This window comes from Tympanuchus pallidicinctus, unplaced genomic scaffold, assembly GCF_026119805.1.
Source record: "Tympanuchus pallidicinctus isolate F22 unplaced genomic scaffold, pur_lepc_1.0 scaffold35, whole genome shotgun sequence".
NCBI classification, from domain to species: Eukaryota; Metazoa; Chordata; class Aves; order Galliformes; family Phasianidae; genus Tympanuchus; species Tympanuchus pallidicinctus.
The window spans coordinates 821,887-838,261 of NW_026294753.1; the positions used below are offsets into that span (position 1 = coordinate 821,887).

The 16,375-nt window shown below is 47.2% G+C and overlaps 1 protein-coding gene across 2 annotated transcripts in view; it reads left to right on the plus strand.

The window, feature by feature from the left end:
- The window catches only part of HIVEP3 (HIVEP zinc finger 3), a 221,902-nt gene that overhangs the window by 95,203 nt on the left and 110,324 nt on the right, over positions 1-16,375 (plus strand). Inside the window, exon 3 of one of the 2 annotated variants that reach the window (XM_052699165.1) lies at positions 10,394-10,473. The exons of the other annotated variant lie outside the window; for it this stretch is intronic. The gene's annotated coding sequence lies outside the window, so the exon portion shown is untranslated. The remainder of the gene's footprint in view (positions 1-10,393; positions 10,474-16,375) is intronic. 2 annotated transcript variants of the gene reach the window in all.

A 16,375-nucleotide genomic window follows, 5' to 3' on the forward strand; every position in this document is an offset into this window, starting at 1 on the left:
ACAGTGTGCGCTGTGAGCGTTGGGTTACATTTGTCATCCAGTTTTGGAGAAGGCCATATACATTACAGACGTCTGTGCTACATTATTATCCCTCCAGATCCTATAGGCGTTCTTCAGTGCTCCTTTGGGGCATCATCTGTGCTGCTAGTTCCCATAACAACTTGTGAATTCATCATTCCAAAGAGGAGGGAAAAAAAAAGAGAAAATCAGCCCAAATTCTCTTGTCTTTTGTCAGCTACTGAAGCATTCGGATCTCTGGCAGCCTGCCGCTCCTTTTCTCCTCCTCTTTTCCTTGTTTTTCATGAAAAGAAATCCATGCATACACTTAGAATGGTGATTGGAATTATTTACAAAGTAAAAAAAGTCTTACCTGTGCAGCATTATAGATGCTGGGCCTTGGTAAACATTTAAAATTGAAACAGCGATAGATTAAAAGATTTTTATGTATCAGGTGCTGGTTTAGCTGATGTATGAGTCTCTTTAGCATCCCTCTGACAGGTCTATTTAGAGCTTCCTTTGCATCTGGCCTTCCTCAGGCAATGACACTCATTACTCTCTGCTTGTCAGTCACAAGGAGTTATAATGGAGCTTAAATGGGTCTCCTGACATGGTACCCTTGTAAAGGAGTGATAAATGCCAGTGCTCCTACCTGGCAGTGCACAGGGGGGGTGGGCAGTGGGGACCCCCCAGGTCCTGCTTGGAGCAGAGGGATTTCCCCAGAGCTAAGGGCTATGGGAAGGAATTGGAGGCTTCTGAGACATTTTTGGGCAACTTGAGCGAGTGGAAAATGTCCCTATCCATGACAGAGGGTTTGGGCTGGATCGTCTTTATGGTCCCTTGCATCTCATACCATTGTGCCATTCAATGTGGAAAGACTGAACACAAGGAGAATCACCATCATGATGAACTGCTGTTGTGATCAATAGCTGTTTTCATCTCCTGTAGCTGTTTGCCCTCGTAAAGTTTTCTTTGCCCAGGTATTTATCGGGCTATGGTGTCAGGACCCAGATTTGTGCTGAATTTAAGCTTCCCCAGCTCTGGCTGTGCCACCTTTCAACTGTGAAGGCTGGGTACCCAGTTTACCCAGGCTTCCTGGGGCCCAGTAGTCAAAGAATTAGGTTCCCAGAGCTCTGTTCCTCCAGAGCTTTAGTTTCGTGTTCAGGCATTCAAGGAGAAAACTGGAGGAAAGACCGTGACTGGGCTTTGCAGATGGGTATCTGCACCACTCGTATCGCCAGATCAAGGCAAAGCATGCTAATACTTGAAGGTCCTCCTTGCTGAGGGTTTCCTTCCGTGGCACGGAGCTGCTTCCCTAGTTCCCATGTCCCTTCTGGGTCACAGCATCCCTGGGCTCAGCTCCCAGCCCCTCTGCTCTACGGGATGGTCCTATCTGATTGTACTTGATGCTACTTTTCCCCTTGTTTTAAGAAATAATGCATGAAAATACAGTGAAAACCACCACAAGTGTAGACATGCAGATACTTAGTAACATCAGGCGTGATTTTGAATCTATAGATAGACAAATTCTGCAATGTTGTTGACACCCAAGTAACAGGACTTATGTCATGCACTTAGTCACATCCAGGATCTGCGCTTGTGCAACCGAGCTGCTGCTAAATGTGGAGGTTATGGACAAGATCTGAGCTCTGGGCAGTTGATGGTTTTGCTGAATTAGTGGCCGCGCTGGATTTTCGTAGACTCATTAAGATTGGAAAAGACCTCTAAGAGCACCGAGTTCAACCCCAACCCATCCCCACCGTGCATCCCTCAGTGGGACGGTGATTCCTGGGCAACCTCTGCCAATGCATCACCACTCTTTCGGGGAAGAAATTGTTCCCTAATAAGGCCATAAATTTTAATGCAATGGTCAGTGTTCGTAATCAAAGAGTTAAAAAGCCTACTGGGAACAGAGTTAAAAACCCACTGGGAAAAAGCATGTAAGCGCCCAGCTGTCGGTCATTAGTGCTTCTCTCCCCTGAGCAGGCCCTGGGCTTTAAGGACAATGAACTGTGGTTTAGGAGAGGAACTATTCCCATTTGAATTGGATTATCTGACAATTTAAGTGCAATTGCATGAAAACAACATTAAAAGAACATTAAGATACTCTAGATAATAGGGCAGCCTTGTCTGATAGAACATAGCACCAGCTTTGGTTTCTTGGCTTGCTCCGCTCTGTTCATTGGCCATCCAGGAGCAGAGCAGGGCAGAAGTCCTGTAACACGTACATAAAAAGCAAAAAAAAGAAAAAAGGAGGGGGAAAGAAAAAGGAAAAAATTAATACAAAAGATACCTCTTCATCTGCCGAAAACCCTGTTCAAATGCACAATGGAACAAATTAAGCTTGTAGAGCCAGCTGTAATTTTGGCATTTCTCAGCTTTGCAAATAAACATTCTTTAATTAAAGCTCGTCTCTCGCTTCTGAAGATTTTTAGAAAAAGCAATGAGAAGCAGTGCTGAAAGAGCCATACCCTCCTCAGGAGCTGATCTTTCAGGGAGCACTGAGGGCCACGGTTTAGTGGGAAATATTAGTGATGGATGGTTGGGCTGGCTGATCTTACACGTGTTTTCCAACCTTGGTGATTCTATGCTTCTATGATTGTATAGGGGATGGCAGGTCACATTTACTAATTAGCTTACACAGCTCCTTCCCAGCACAGTGGCAAAAAAAAAAGAAAAAAAAAAAAAAAGAAAAAAAGTGAAGAAAGGCCTTATGGAGAGGTGGTCCAGCATGGCAGGTGGCACAGCCTGTATGTATCTGGCTGGGGTGATTTGCTGGATTAAATCAGCCCTGGATTCTGTTCCCAGCTGTGCTGGAGCTGATCTTGCACAACATCTCCCCTATCTCATTTGCACGAGGTTTGAATGATACTTGTTGGGCTCTTCAGAGCAAGAGGAGCCATTGCTCAATATTATGACCAGTGGAAACTGTGGCACTATCGTGGGTCAGTAGAAGGGACTGGAGGAGAAGCTCCCGTCTCAAGTGTTTGGTAAGCTGGGCACTGGGCAGTTAGACTTATTGAGTCCTCAGTAAGTGCAGATGACGATTGTCAGGTGCGTGTAGCTTGGCAGAACAAAGGAAATTGTCATGAGAGCTGTAAAAATCTACTTCCTGAAAGCAGGACGTGTGCCATGACAAACTTCCATTTGGAGGGGGAGAGCTGGAGGGCTCGTTAGAGGAGTGGTTGGACAGCAGCACTACTTTCACTTGGGGTAAGGCATTTTGTTTCTCATTTGCTTTTTGACACCGCTGCTGAAATTATTATTCCAGGAGGACCGAGTTGATCCGTACTAATTTAAGTGTCTAAAAGAAAGTTATAGATGAGTTGTGTTTCCACAATTCCCAGTCATCGTTGCGATGTTTATTCGGCGGCGGTGAAGTCATTACCAATGAGCAACCAGTGTGCTTTGAAAACAATGAAATCATTTCGTGATGACACTGAAATAAAGGGAGGTGAAGAGGTGGTGTGGCTGAGTTCAGCACGCTAAAAGTTTTGCATTTATTTGCTGCAAAGGGAACCTGTTGTTAAGAGCCTAACGCGGTGCAGCCGCCGTTAAGGAGTCTCTCCACTCTCATTTGTTTGATTTATGCAACCAGTTCCCACTGACCAGACCGGCTCCGATGGATTGCACCTCTGTAAAGCTGCCACAGCTGACTGTGATATTTTCCCGACTGTTTTTTCCATTTAAATCAACAACTTTAACCCCGGCTTTACCTCCTTGGCTCTAACTTGACGATTGCCTTTGGGAAGTTGCAGTTTTGGGTTTTCAAAGGTTACCCAGAGTATCGAGTTATTGGATTATATTCTGCTGATGGATTTGGGGGTGGTGGGGAAGGAGCGTGCGCAACGTCTGCGTCCTCTGGAGCTCTGAGAAGAAGCTCTCCCAGGGAGTGGTTTGCTTTGTGCGCAGCGTTAGGCGCTGCCTGGAAGCTCTCAGCTCCCGCGGTTGGATGCAAACTTGGCTCTGTCCCTTTTTTACGCGGCGTTTTCAGTTCAAACCTGGGCCAGGGCCAGCATTTGTGACTTGGGATAGCGCGAGCCAACCATCCCAGCCCCTGCTGCCTTCACGTGCTTTGTTTTCCTGAGGAATCGCGGAGCTCTCCGTTCTCCTGTTACCAACTGGCTGAGCTCAGAGGCTCTTCATGGCTCCCAGAGGTTGACTTTGGGGCTGTCATTAGCTTGAGATGTTATTGGCAGTGGGTCCTGGGAGCTGCCGCCAAGAAACATGTTTAGGCATTTGGATTGCTCTTGTAAATTTTAATTAATCACTTTGCTGCTGTATAAGGCAGCGCTGTAACACATACTTTATGCTCAAGGATTCAATTTCTTACAGCAACATTGCACCGCAGGTTAAAAAAGAAAGCAGTGGGGTAACAAACGTCTACATTCATGGATTCATGGTGGTTTTATTTGCAGAGAGGCTCTCAAAGTGCTGTCAGTGTCCAGTGTGGGCATGGGGCAGCGCGGGGATGCTTTGCAGCAGGAGTTCCAGGGATGCTTCTGATGTGTACAGCTGGCAATTTGGGGTGGTATGCCTGGGCATTCCTTATACACAGACATTTACTTAAAAATGTTATATATATGTATATATAATATATATATGTATATACATATATATATATATCACAGAATCACAGAATCGTAGGGGTTGGAAGGGACCATTCTATATAAATATATATATATATTTTTTCAAAGTTGTCTGTCCAAAGCCCATGTACCTTTTGAACGATGCTGAAATATTGTTTTGGTCTCAGAAGTTGGTAGGAGGATTTGGGAGGTGGAGGGGATTCCTGATGCTTTTGCTTTGGATTTTACAACAATAAGGCTTTCTGTTTCCAGTGCAGGACTCTGCACTGACAGTAAATGTATCAAGTAAATCACAAATGAAAATATTCAGTGTTGACATGGGTTGAACTACAGCTGTACAGAGTAGTCTACAGCCTTACAGTGTAGCTGTAAAGCTGTGGATGTGAGAGGCTTGCAATGTGGATGGGGAGATCAACAGAGCTGTGCCCTGACAGCACTGGAGAGAGGGAAACAAAGCCCATATAGCAGGGCAGGGGAAGAACGTAATGTTGTTTGATAGCATTGATGATATAGACAGAACGAGGATTTGCTGTAGGAATGAACACAGATGAAGAAATTCTAATTTGCCATAGAGGAGTGTGCTGAGGAATGGGTTTGCCAAAACCCTGACACTGGGGTGGAGGAGATGCATTGTGTCAAATCCACTCCTCGACTTTGTAGGTTTTGCCCAGCTCAGTGCCTGCTGCACTGATAGTCTCCCACCATCTCCCCTGGGAGGTGTTCCAGACCCAAGGTCTCTCCTCTCTGTAGGTGTGCTGGGTGCTAATCAAGCTAAACTCTCCCTTCCACAACCTCCTCCACATTGACTGCATCCCTCACCCCAAGTGGGCTCAAGGACCATTACAGTGCTGTGCAGAGGATGCTGTGGAATTGCATCACCCTGAGACGTTTGGCCAAAAACATGTGTAATAGAGGTGTCATGTGTAAGGGGATGGAGGTATCATTTCACTACTACTTTCCTGGTACTCTGTTCTGTTGTACCAGGTGGTAGTCCAGGCCCCAGGAAAGCATGTTAAATATAAATATGTTTTTAACCCAGAAAAATAGGCTTACTGCAAAGCCTGCCACCAGAGGAATTGCAAGCATTGTGATTTCCTGAGTTGCCCTGCTTTTGTTTCTCTTTCACTTTGTTCTTTGCCGACCTCTGCTTGGGAGATTGATGGGGAGGCCGGCAGAGACTCAGCTGCCTTCCAGGGGTGCAGCAATACAAGGGCTGACTCCTGTAGCACGATGAGGCTGTGCAATGTGTTGTTATTATTATTTTTTCTTAAAGCAAACCCCAGACTTTGCAGCCAGCCTCATTACTCACACGCTGTCCTTACGGGACCGCGTACCTCGCCTGCTCCCTGCCACGTCCCCGAGCCTGGCACTGCATCCCGGAGATTGACATCTCCTTCTCCAGCTCTGATCTCATGTCTTGACCATCTGCTTCTTCTGGTGGTCTCCAGAGGGTCTGCCAATCAGCAGAGCAGGCTCTGAATGCACAGGCAAATGGGTTAGATTATTTTTGGACCTTCCTTGCAGCCATCTGTTTGGGAGGGAGCCATGAGCTTGTCTTACCCAGCTGGGTTAAGGTGCTGTGGCAGCCTGCGAGGGAGGAGGAAGCAAACAGGATAAAGAAAATTACCCTCTTCTTAAGGAGCTGAATCAGCTGCGAGACGGCTGCGAGCTCTGTGCCAGCAGCTGGCACGGGCTGTGGGACATGGGGATATTTCCCAGCTCCATCCCTTCGGGGCTGGCTGCTGCCTTTGGGTGACACCAGGCGAGGCAGCAAGTTTAGTTCTGCTCCGGAGCTGACTCGTGTTGCCCGTGACAACCTGGGTCTGAGTCTGTTTTACATGCACACGCATACACACATGCATATGTTGCTATAACAACCAGCCAGGACTTTTAAGAAATGTTGGACTCTGTTTTCCGGGTTGCAAAGCACCTAAGTTGTGCTGTGGTCCAGGAGGCAAACAGCTGCCTTCAGATTACTGCTTTTCCCCTAAAAAAATGTTCTAATTCAGGTATGCAAAGGAAAACATCTGGGTTAATTACCATGGTGTGTAAGGCCTCAGTAGGGCAAGAGAGGCTCTGCTGCTCTTCTGGTGTTTGCCACAGCCCATGCAGCTCTGACACAGCACAGCTGTCATGCGAGTGCTGCTCTTGGTGTCCTTGGAGCACCGGCAGCAGCAAAGCACAAATCACAGGTGAGCAGTTGGACCTGCAGCCTCCAACTCAAAATAGTGCTGTAACCTGCACAGCAACAGCCAGGCACTGCTAAGAGCAGAAGGTGTTGACAGCAAAGACCTGTATTAGCTATGGGAAGCCTTTTCCTATAGCTGTAACCATCGGTTAAGATATTTGTGATATCTATTCAGTGGCATTTGTCCCCTGCAGCAGGTTGAATGCTAATACTCTGTATTTTGCTGTGTTCTCTGAGTGATGAGGATGCTCTCAGCAGTGTTGTCTTCCCCCCAGAAAAGTGATTTCTTGCAGGGAAAGGAGAAGCAGGGGGTGCACAGCAACCAGATGACACGTGTGTGCCAGCCCTTGTGCTCTGGTCTTCATCTTGCCTGCATCTGAAAGCCAGACTTGTCTTAAAACAAGACCAGAGGAAGGCAGGGAGTTCTGCTTCCCTCTTGCAGGCAGTGCGTTGTCTCCCTGTGATCCAAACGCTTGTTATCCTGTGATGACTTCAGTGCAAACAGCAATGTCTAGGATACCCTAGAACTTCTTTTCCCATGCAGGTGCTGTGTTGAGGGAATGGAGAAAAAAAGTTTATGACCGTTGGAGATTTCTAGATATGCAGTAGACCAGAAACCAGATGCAGCTGGATTGCTGGAGGTATAGAATTCCCAGACATGTGAATGTATGGGCAGATTGGATCTGTGCAGTCTGGAAGCACGTGGTAAGCTGGATCCATCTCTCTGGAGCTGGATGCCTTCTGGAGGTGCTGCAGGAGGGGTATGGGTGTGATGTACATGTGATGCATATGCTTCAGTCGAGTGCTTGGTTCATGCCTCCTGATACCAACCATGGTTTTTGGTTTGCATGAAGGCTCCTTAATGATTTCACTGGCTTCCTGCTTTGTTCACCTGCACTCAGCATCAAGAAGCCTTCCCAGGATGATTCATCCCACAGCTCTGGGGCTGCACTTTGCCTTCCCTGGAGCACTCCATGGCTGGGGACAGGCTGCTGAGCTGAAAGGAAGACTTTTAGCTGCAAAAATTGTGCAAGCCAGCATGTGCTATTTCTGGAGCAGGCTGTAATGTATGCGTCTAGCCTGGCTCTCTTCAGCAACGGCCAAATGTTTTTTGAGCAGTAAAGAAGGTAAAATAGAGCAACACTGTGCCAGAGCCAGATTTTCCTTGCGTTCCCCAAGCAACGCCTGCAGGAGCCTGCACGTGCACTTGGGGACATGCAATTAAATGCTTTGGTCAACAGCAAATGGAGTGGGTGCCCTCAGGCACTCTGGGGCTACAGGCTCAGCACCAGCACAGAGCCCCACAGCCATGGGGCTCAGCCCTGTTTTGAAGCAGTGTGTGCCCAACTTGTGTTTGAGGCTTTTTTGTTGCAAAATGCAAAAATTAACAGCTCTCCCTGCAAGTCAACGGAAGGTAAAGCAAAGCAGGAGGGAGAAGGAAGCAGCCAGCAGGCTGACCTGGCTCATTGGAGTGCTGGAAGCAATTAGAATGATGTTAGGTTGTTTCTTTGCCTGGTTTGCAGGGGAGGGTGAATCCATGATGGGTATACGAACCCTATGGCTTTTGGTTTTGGGGCGAGAGGGTTTGGGTGGTGCCCTGCAGTGTGCTGTTGGGCAGATGTCACTGTGTCAGCAGGCCTTGGGGACAGTGGGGCAGTGGCAGGGGACTGCCTGTGGGCACTGACAGCCTCCTGCCCTGCCCAGGAACTGATGCTGTGCTCATCCCATTGGGTGAAACCTTCTGTGAGTGCATCAGAAGATGATAGCCAAGCCTCTAAGCAGGGCTCAGCAGACAGTTGGGATGTTTGTGTATAGCACGTGCTTCAGGAATTAATTGAGCTGTGCCCGTGGTGCCATGTTCAGAAGGTAAAACCAACATTTACTCACAGCCTCTGTGGGTTGTTAAACTGATTGCGTAGTACGTTTGGGTCCTTCACACTTGCTGAGTTCAAACAAATTTGTTTTGTAAGAAAGCTGCAAGATTAAGGTATAATTTTTTTTTTCTTTTTTTCTTTTTTATTTGCCTGGCATTATTAAGTAGGAGGGTTTTGCTTCGCCTTCCGCTTTTTGTTCACAATAATGGAAAGTATTCTCACTGCTCTTGTTCAGCTCCGTCCACGGCGTTTATCTGAGTGCTTTTGCAGTGACACTGCACAGAGTTTTCTGTACCTTCATAATGGATGTGTGTGCACCAACACATTTTCAAGAGAAGGATGCAGATTTAAAATCATTTAATCGAATTGCTGGCAGCAGAAGGCATGGTGGGAAAGATGCTCTGAAGAACTGCTGGATGGGCTAACAGCATTAGGCCCATTAAATCCTCCGGGAATGAACTGTCAGTAGATATTTCCTCCTATGTAATGGGAAAAATGAATTTAATCGGACAATAGGAGTAAGTTATTCTTTGGGTCAGTAATAAGAGCTAAAGGAAAATAAGAGTCACTCGCTCTTTAGTTCTGTTCTAAGCTAATTGCAGCCTTTTACTTTTTCATTTCTTTTCCTGGGAATCTTCCTATAACCTGTGGTGATTTTTGGATTTCTGCTCAGGCTCAGCCCTGCTGGCTCTCAGGTTAGAATGGAACAAGAGTTCCTGACCGTGCCAAGAGCAGCTGGCCCTGTGGCATGGCCATGGTCCAGCTCTGAATGTTCAGGATGGGGTCTGGATCCCATCTGGGGTCTTTGGTTTTAGAGGAGCTGGAAAGCCCGTGACCAGCCTGTGCCTTCTGTATGTGCATCTGTCAATGAGTCATTTCATGTGTGAAAATAATCTCATCAAAAGCCACTTCAAGTCTAATGTTTATGAGTAACTCTGCGATGTGAGACCATGAAGGGCAGCAATGACTGAGGGTGGAGTGGGTCAACATGCTTTGCTGCAGCCCAGTCCAGAGATCATATAATGAATCATAGAATCATAGAATGGCCTGGGTTGCAAAGGACCACAATGCTCATCCAGTTCCAACCCCTGCTGTGTGCAGGTCACCAACAGCAGCCCAGGCTGCCCAGAGTCACATCCAGCCTGGCCTTGAATGCCTGCAGGGATGGGGCATCCACAGCCTCCTTGGGCAACCTGTGCCAGTGCCTCATCACACTCTGGGTGAAAAACTTTCTCCTCATATCCAACCTAAACCTCCCTTCTCTTAATTTAAAACCATTCCCCCTTGTCCTATCACCATCCACCCTCACACACAGCCGTTCCCCCTCCTGTTCATCCACTCCCTTCAAGTACTGGAAGGCCACAATGAGTCTCCCTGGAGCCTTTTCTTCTCCAAGCTAAACAAGCCCAGTTCCCTCAACCTTTCTTCATAGGAGATACACTTCTCCAGAAGGATTCTGATGAGGAGACCACAGGAATAAAATGAAAGATGCCACTAAAGATAAGGCCAAAACAATGGCATGAGAGTTGGAGGAAAGGAGCAAAAGAGTGAGAATAGAATCATCAAATCACAGAACTGCAGAATCATAGAACCATAGAATCACAGAATGCCTTGGGTTGGAAGGGACCTTAGAGATCAAAGGAAAAGCCCTTATGTCTCCATGACAGGCAGTGTGTCTGTGGCGTGAATGACTTGTTTGATTTAAAATCACCCCTTACACCTTGGTCTCCTGTGTTTCTCCCCAGGCTCCTTCTCCCAGGTCGCCATATGAACACCCTGAGCCTCCTCAAAGTGCTGGAGATGAACCCATAGCAGTGGGCAGCAGGTAGGAGGCTCAGCCCTGGCCTTGGTGCCTTGTGCTGCATGGCCCATCACCGGGGTGTTCCAGGATCTCATTTCGTGCACCCCTTTGATGTGATGCATTTGCTGGAGTTTGCAGTTTCAGGGTGAGATGGTTGGTGATGCATCATTCTAAAGGATGTCTAGAGTGGCAAAGGTCTGACTTATGTTTTCACTTGTATATTTCTGCTTGCTGTGTGCCGTTGGTGTTGCTTGGAGCTGCCAGGACAAAAGCATGCCCATGTCCAGGTCCTTGCTGCAGTTGTCTGAGCTCAAGAGATGTGCAGGTTGCCTCTCAGCTCCTTCTGCTGTGGTTTTCTGTCTGACTCTGTAACTAGCAGCTGGATCCTATAAAATACTTAGAAGCAGAGGCTGTGGTTGCTTTTTGTGCCTTGTAGATGAGAACATGACCATCAGGTACCCAACTTCTGTTCTCCTTTACTGCCCTTGCAGTGCGCCTTGCAACTTTCCTGAAGTTGCTTCAGGAAATTCACTCTTCTTAGGGATGCTGGCTGTTTAAATATAGGGAAATTTGTGGAAGTGAAGCCCGTGGAGCACTGAGAAGACCCTCCAGGAGAAGATGGTGAAGCAATGCCCAGTGCTGGGCATTTACACTGCATGCATGTGGTAGCACAGCCCAGGGCTTGGTGTGTGCACTGGGAAGTTTTTAGGGACCAAGAGTCACATGGCTGTATGACACAGATGGATGTAGCTCTTGTGTGAGAATTGGGTTTGATTGCTGCCTGCTTTCAGCACACAGCCTTCAGAGGTGCACAGCTTATGGCAGTTTGGTGGTTCACTACAGGTATGGTGCAGCTCCGTGTTGTTGTTTTCAGAGCTAAAATGTGGTATAGCACGGAGCGGGCAGCAAAATGACATTTCTGCATGGGTAAAAGAGAGGAAAGTCATGGGGGATGAGGGCAGATGGGCTGGACAGGCCACCTGCAGAAGCTGCAGCCATGTCTGGGGGAGAAGCTGCAGTCCTGGCAACAGGGGGAGAATGGAAGGAGGGTGCTGCAGTGTGACATGGCCTCATCTTCGGTCCCAATGGCCAGTGGTAATTGAAGGGGACAGATTTTGCCCCATGGCAGCAGCAGGTAGCCTGTCTCCAGCGAGAGCTCAGAGCTGTCTCCATCAGGAAAATACTTTTTGCTCCATGGCTGTTATAGCTCATTATCTCACTGACCTTTAATTCTGCAAGTGTTCCTTGCAATGTGTTTCTTCAGCCTGCTCCAGCTCCTGACCTCCGTTCCCAGAGGCAGCAGGATAAAATATTCATCTGCTGTGCTGTCTAGCTGCTTTGCATCCCTCCTCCACCCCTCCGTCTCTGTCCTTTTTGGCAATCTGTCGTTTTTTATTTTTGGTATGAGTCCAGGAGCTGATCAGAAAGTACTCGGGCAGCTGGAGCAAGAAACAATGGGTTTTAAACACACTTTAATGTGTTTGTAAACAAGCACTCTTCGTCAGGGTCCCTGCCCAGTGCACTGGCAGCAGGCAAAGCTGAGACTCTTCAGAAGTCAACATTAATTACATGGTGTAAAATGGTGCAAAATGGTCAAAGATGCAGTGGGAAGTATCTCCTGTCCCACTGCCCTCATATATCTTCCATAGAATCATAAAGGTTGGAAAAGACCTCTGAGATCACCAGCTGTGATACCGTGCTCGTCACTGTAGTCACTGAGCACCTGAGATTGCTCTTTTCTCAATTGCAGCAGGGAAGATGGGCGAAGGTTGCAACAGTGTTGGGAGCATTGCGTTGGCTTTGAGGGTGCTCCACAAGATGTCACACTTGTTGAAAATCAGCTGCTGGGGAAGACCGATGCAGAGGAGAATCCTGCTGCCTCTTCAAAATCTCTCGGTTTCCCCCTGATTTCCACAGCTTGCTCATAGTGGGCAAATGGAGGAGAAGAAAAGCCAAAAAGCACTGAAACCAACCCCTTTGCTGCACCCCAGCACAGCTCCCAGCCCCTGGCTGCTCTGGAGCTGCTTGGGGACGGATGCAGCCACTCCGAGCTCTCCCGTGAGCAGCGGCGTAATTGCAGAAATTGGCACGGTGGCTTGGAACAAGATCTAATTAATTAATTCAAGACATGCTGGGATTCAATTTTATTAAACCTTGGAATCAGAGTAGACTAGATGAAATGTAAGCAAAGGTTTGGGAGAGGAGGGGTGTGAGCTGCCTGCCAGCACTGCTGTCATGGGACCTTTGTGCCCTTCACCAGCCCGGCATTGAGGGCACACTCAGGGTATAGAAGTACATAAGTGTTGTGTACACAGACACATCCAGCAGCAGCCTGCTGTGAGGGTTTCTCTGCAGCTCGGGCTATCAGAGAGGCTCTGTTTCCCACCCCCTTCTATGTTGCCTTGTGCAAGGTGCCTGCCCTATCTCTCTTGCTCCCCAACAGCCCCAGCGGTGATGAAGGGGTTTCTTTGGCCTCTCCCTGCCCCCGTGCTGATGGATGTGGCATGCTGCATCCAGAGCTGCCTGTTATTTCATAATAAGGGATGTCACCTCTGGATTTACGGCCTGTAATGTGATTAGGGGTCTTCTGGAATGGAAATCCGTTGCTCACGCTTCATATCTTGAGGTCTGCTGTGCTCCCAGCTTTCAGGTCATGTGTCCGTGTGCTGCCATGACTTTCCACTGCTGAACTTTGCAGGACAAAGTCTTTTCTTTTTTAAACCAGTGCTTATGTAGGGTGCATGCAGAACCCTTAGCTCTCTGAGAAGAGGTGCAGCAGAAGCTGCAGCCTTCCCAGGGTGTTGCTTTGCCTGCCTCATCCAGAGCATCCCACACGAGCCAGCTTCTCTGCTGACAGTAGCAGGAATAAACTCAACACTAATTTTAACTCTTACCTCCGAGGTGGGTATATCTCTGGGGTGGGGGCACAATGAATGCCCTATTCATGAAACTACAAACACAGTGAAAAGAAGAGAGAGAGAGAGAGAAAAAAAAAAAGTGTCCCACCCTAACGTGTTTCTGATCTCCAAACAGCTCTAATTTTGGCTTACTCAGAGAACAAGCCGAGGTAGTGTTCGTTTTAACAGCCAGGAAAGGGCTGTCTGTTTATATTTAGGGCCTTGTAGATTTGCACAGCGTGTGCAGGTGGCACATTAAAACGTGTGGATGATTTCTTACCAGGATAAGGCTGTGTTTTTACTGGAGCACCTTTAATTTTCTACGAAGGCTAAGTAAGCACTGAGAATCTTGTTGCAGTGCGTTCTGGGGTTAAATGTAATGGCTTTTGGAGTGTTTTCTGAGCTTAATCCTGGTGGATTCCTCCTTCCTTGCACCTTCCTATGTAGCTCTGCCCAGAACTCACATTTTGAAGAGCAGGTTGGCATCTCCTGCCACCTGGAGCCTGTAGGGCACTGATGACTGTCATTTGCTTACCAGTGCTGGCACATTGCTGCCTGATGAACAAGTAGGATGGATCTTTATCATTTTTAGCATCATGAGCATCTTCCTGCAGCAAGGAAGGTCCCAGTCACTTCAATTGCTTGCAGCTCTGCACCTCTGGTTGAAAATGGTTGTGCCCCCTGAACCCCAGCCATGCACATCACCCCATTGGCTCCAGGAGATTCAGGAACCCATTCATTGCTCACCTGGAGTCATCTTGCTTTCAGTGACTTTTCTTGGCCTGTGCTTTTGGGCTGTGGCTCCTGGCATTTGGTCACTGTTCCTGTTTGTCCTCCAGTGCTGCAAAGTCCCGATCCACATGCAAAAGAGACAACTCTCAAGTGAGACTGAGACAGACGTTCTAGTTCTTTGAACCTTTCCTTGCAACCTGCTTGCTGCTGAGACATGGGAGATAACCGAGCAGCAAGCACAGGTGCTGAAACTCTCTTGCTGGCATTTGGGAGCTGAAAGCCTCGTCCAGCTGCACATCATTCTTCTGCCACCCTTTGGAAATCACTCACTGACCACTAACCCTGCTCGTGCCTTTTGCATAGAGAATCTAGATGCTCATTGGTCTTTGTAAGGCTTACCCAGATCCCAGGGCTGGGGAGGGCTTTGCGAAGTGGAGTGCAGCTATTAATGTGACTTTCCTTGGTCTCCTGGAGCTCCTGGCCCTCTGAGATTTGTTCTTGGATCCAAAATTAGAAAGCTGTTGATGCTTCGTTCATTCAGAGTTACGAAAGGGGCTGTTTGACTGAGCTGAAACATTGGGCAGCTGTGAGCAAATGAGGCTCAAAGTGGTTGCAAGAGCAGGATGGAGCTCAGCACGGAGAAAAGATACCAAGTTTTAATTATAGCTACCTGTCTCATACCATGGGCTTGGGAGATGGGGCAGAAAAGAGTGAAATGCAGGTTCTGTTTGCACTGAACTATTTCTGTGCCTGTTTGGGTACTTTGCTGTGGTAACCAAAGGACCTATTTTTAGTACCTTTCCCAAGATGCTCCTCCTCACTCCACTGAGCTGCTTGGGAAGCTTGTGTACAAAACTGTCCCAGGGGTCTTTGAGTTAAATTGAATCTTAATTCAGATGGATTCCAAAGGATGATATTCTTCAAAACACATCAGATTCTGCAGGATGCCACCCTGGCTGTATGTCCTGCTCAGAATGGGGCTGGTCATCCCCCACATCCCCAATTCCAGCATGTACCTACTCGCATTGCCACAAAGGGATGGAAAAGTCTGCTTTTATTTTGTCACATCCTGATTACTGCATAAACCCAATCATATTGTAATGGCAGATTGTCTTAAGAGTTTAACAGAGGTATCCACAAATCCATTCCTTCCTAGTCCTCAGCCAGTGAAGTGCCTGTGAGTCCAACATAGCAAAGATCAGCTCTCTGTCTCCTTGGGAAGATCCATCATTGGGGACAACAAGCAAGTTTTGTTGTGTGTTTGTGTACGTCCTTATGGTGAGACTTTCACCCTATTCTCTTCGTCTTACAGTCCTTCAGGTTTCACTGCACTAACAGTGGGGTATTTGTGCACCCCAGCTCGCAGATTGAAGGCGTATAGAAAATTCACCTTGAAATATTTACTTCTTGAGAAAGTGTTGTTAGTCTTCATAAAGCATGGATACGCAAAAGAACGTAAACAATCATATGCAAAGAAGCAACAAGCAAACAGGGAAAGGTGAGCTTCTTCCAGTGTCATTTGCAGTGTCATTCTTCATGTCTTATTGTCTTTCACCCATAGCCATTTAAATACACAAAGTTTGGAAAAATAACAGCAGCACAAGCAAGCACTTTACCCATAGCATGCTCTTGAGCATCTAATGTTTTGTTATATGTTGTATATCTGTTCTATCATTTTTAAAGCTCCTCTGCAAAATGTTTCCACTTATTTTAACAATATCATTCTCCATCTGCACACAGATTTGCGTGACAACAACTTGTGCTTGCTCAAAAGCTCTGATATTCTTTGAAAGTTGTAGAAATGAGTGACCAAATACATGCAGAGGAATGTCCATACAGCATCAGATCAGGAGAAAAGCTATCCTTACATGTTTAATGCTGACATGTGGGTGATCAAACAGGATTGGCAGAGGACTGGGAAAGTTTATTGTAATAGAAGTGCAAATTTTCAATGCATTTCAGTATTTGAGCCCCTTGGAGAAAGGAAACAGCACGGCTTCTAATGTTATCTGTGAGTAGCAGGTCAACGTCAGTCAATGGGAAGGATGTTGCCATAAAGGTACCCATGATGGATTCTCTTCCATATGATGCATCAAATTCATGGGTTGAAATAATTCAGGTATTACAGAGAGGAGATCCCAAAGTGGAAATTGATAGGCTGCTGCTCGTAGCATGGGAGCTCTCTGCTGCCAAGGGCTTTTACTTTCAACGAGATATTCCTCGACTCTGTGTCATCATCCTTAGTTACGCTTCAAACTCTTGCTCCATCCTGTAGGCAGGGGAGCAATTAGAGTAAT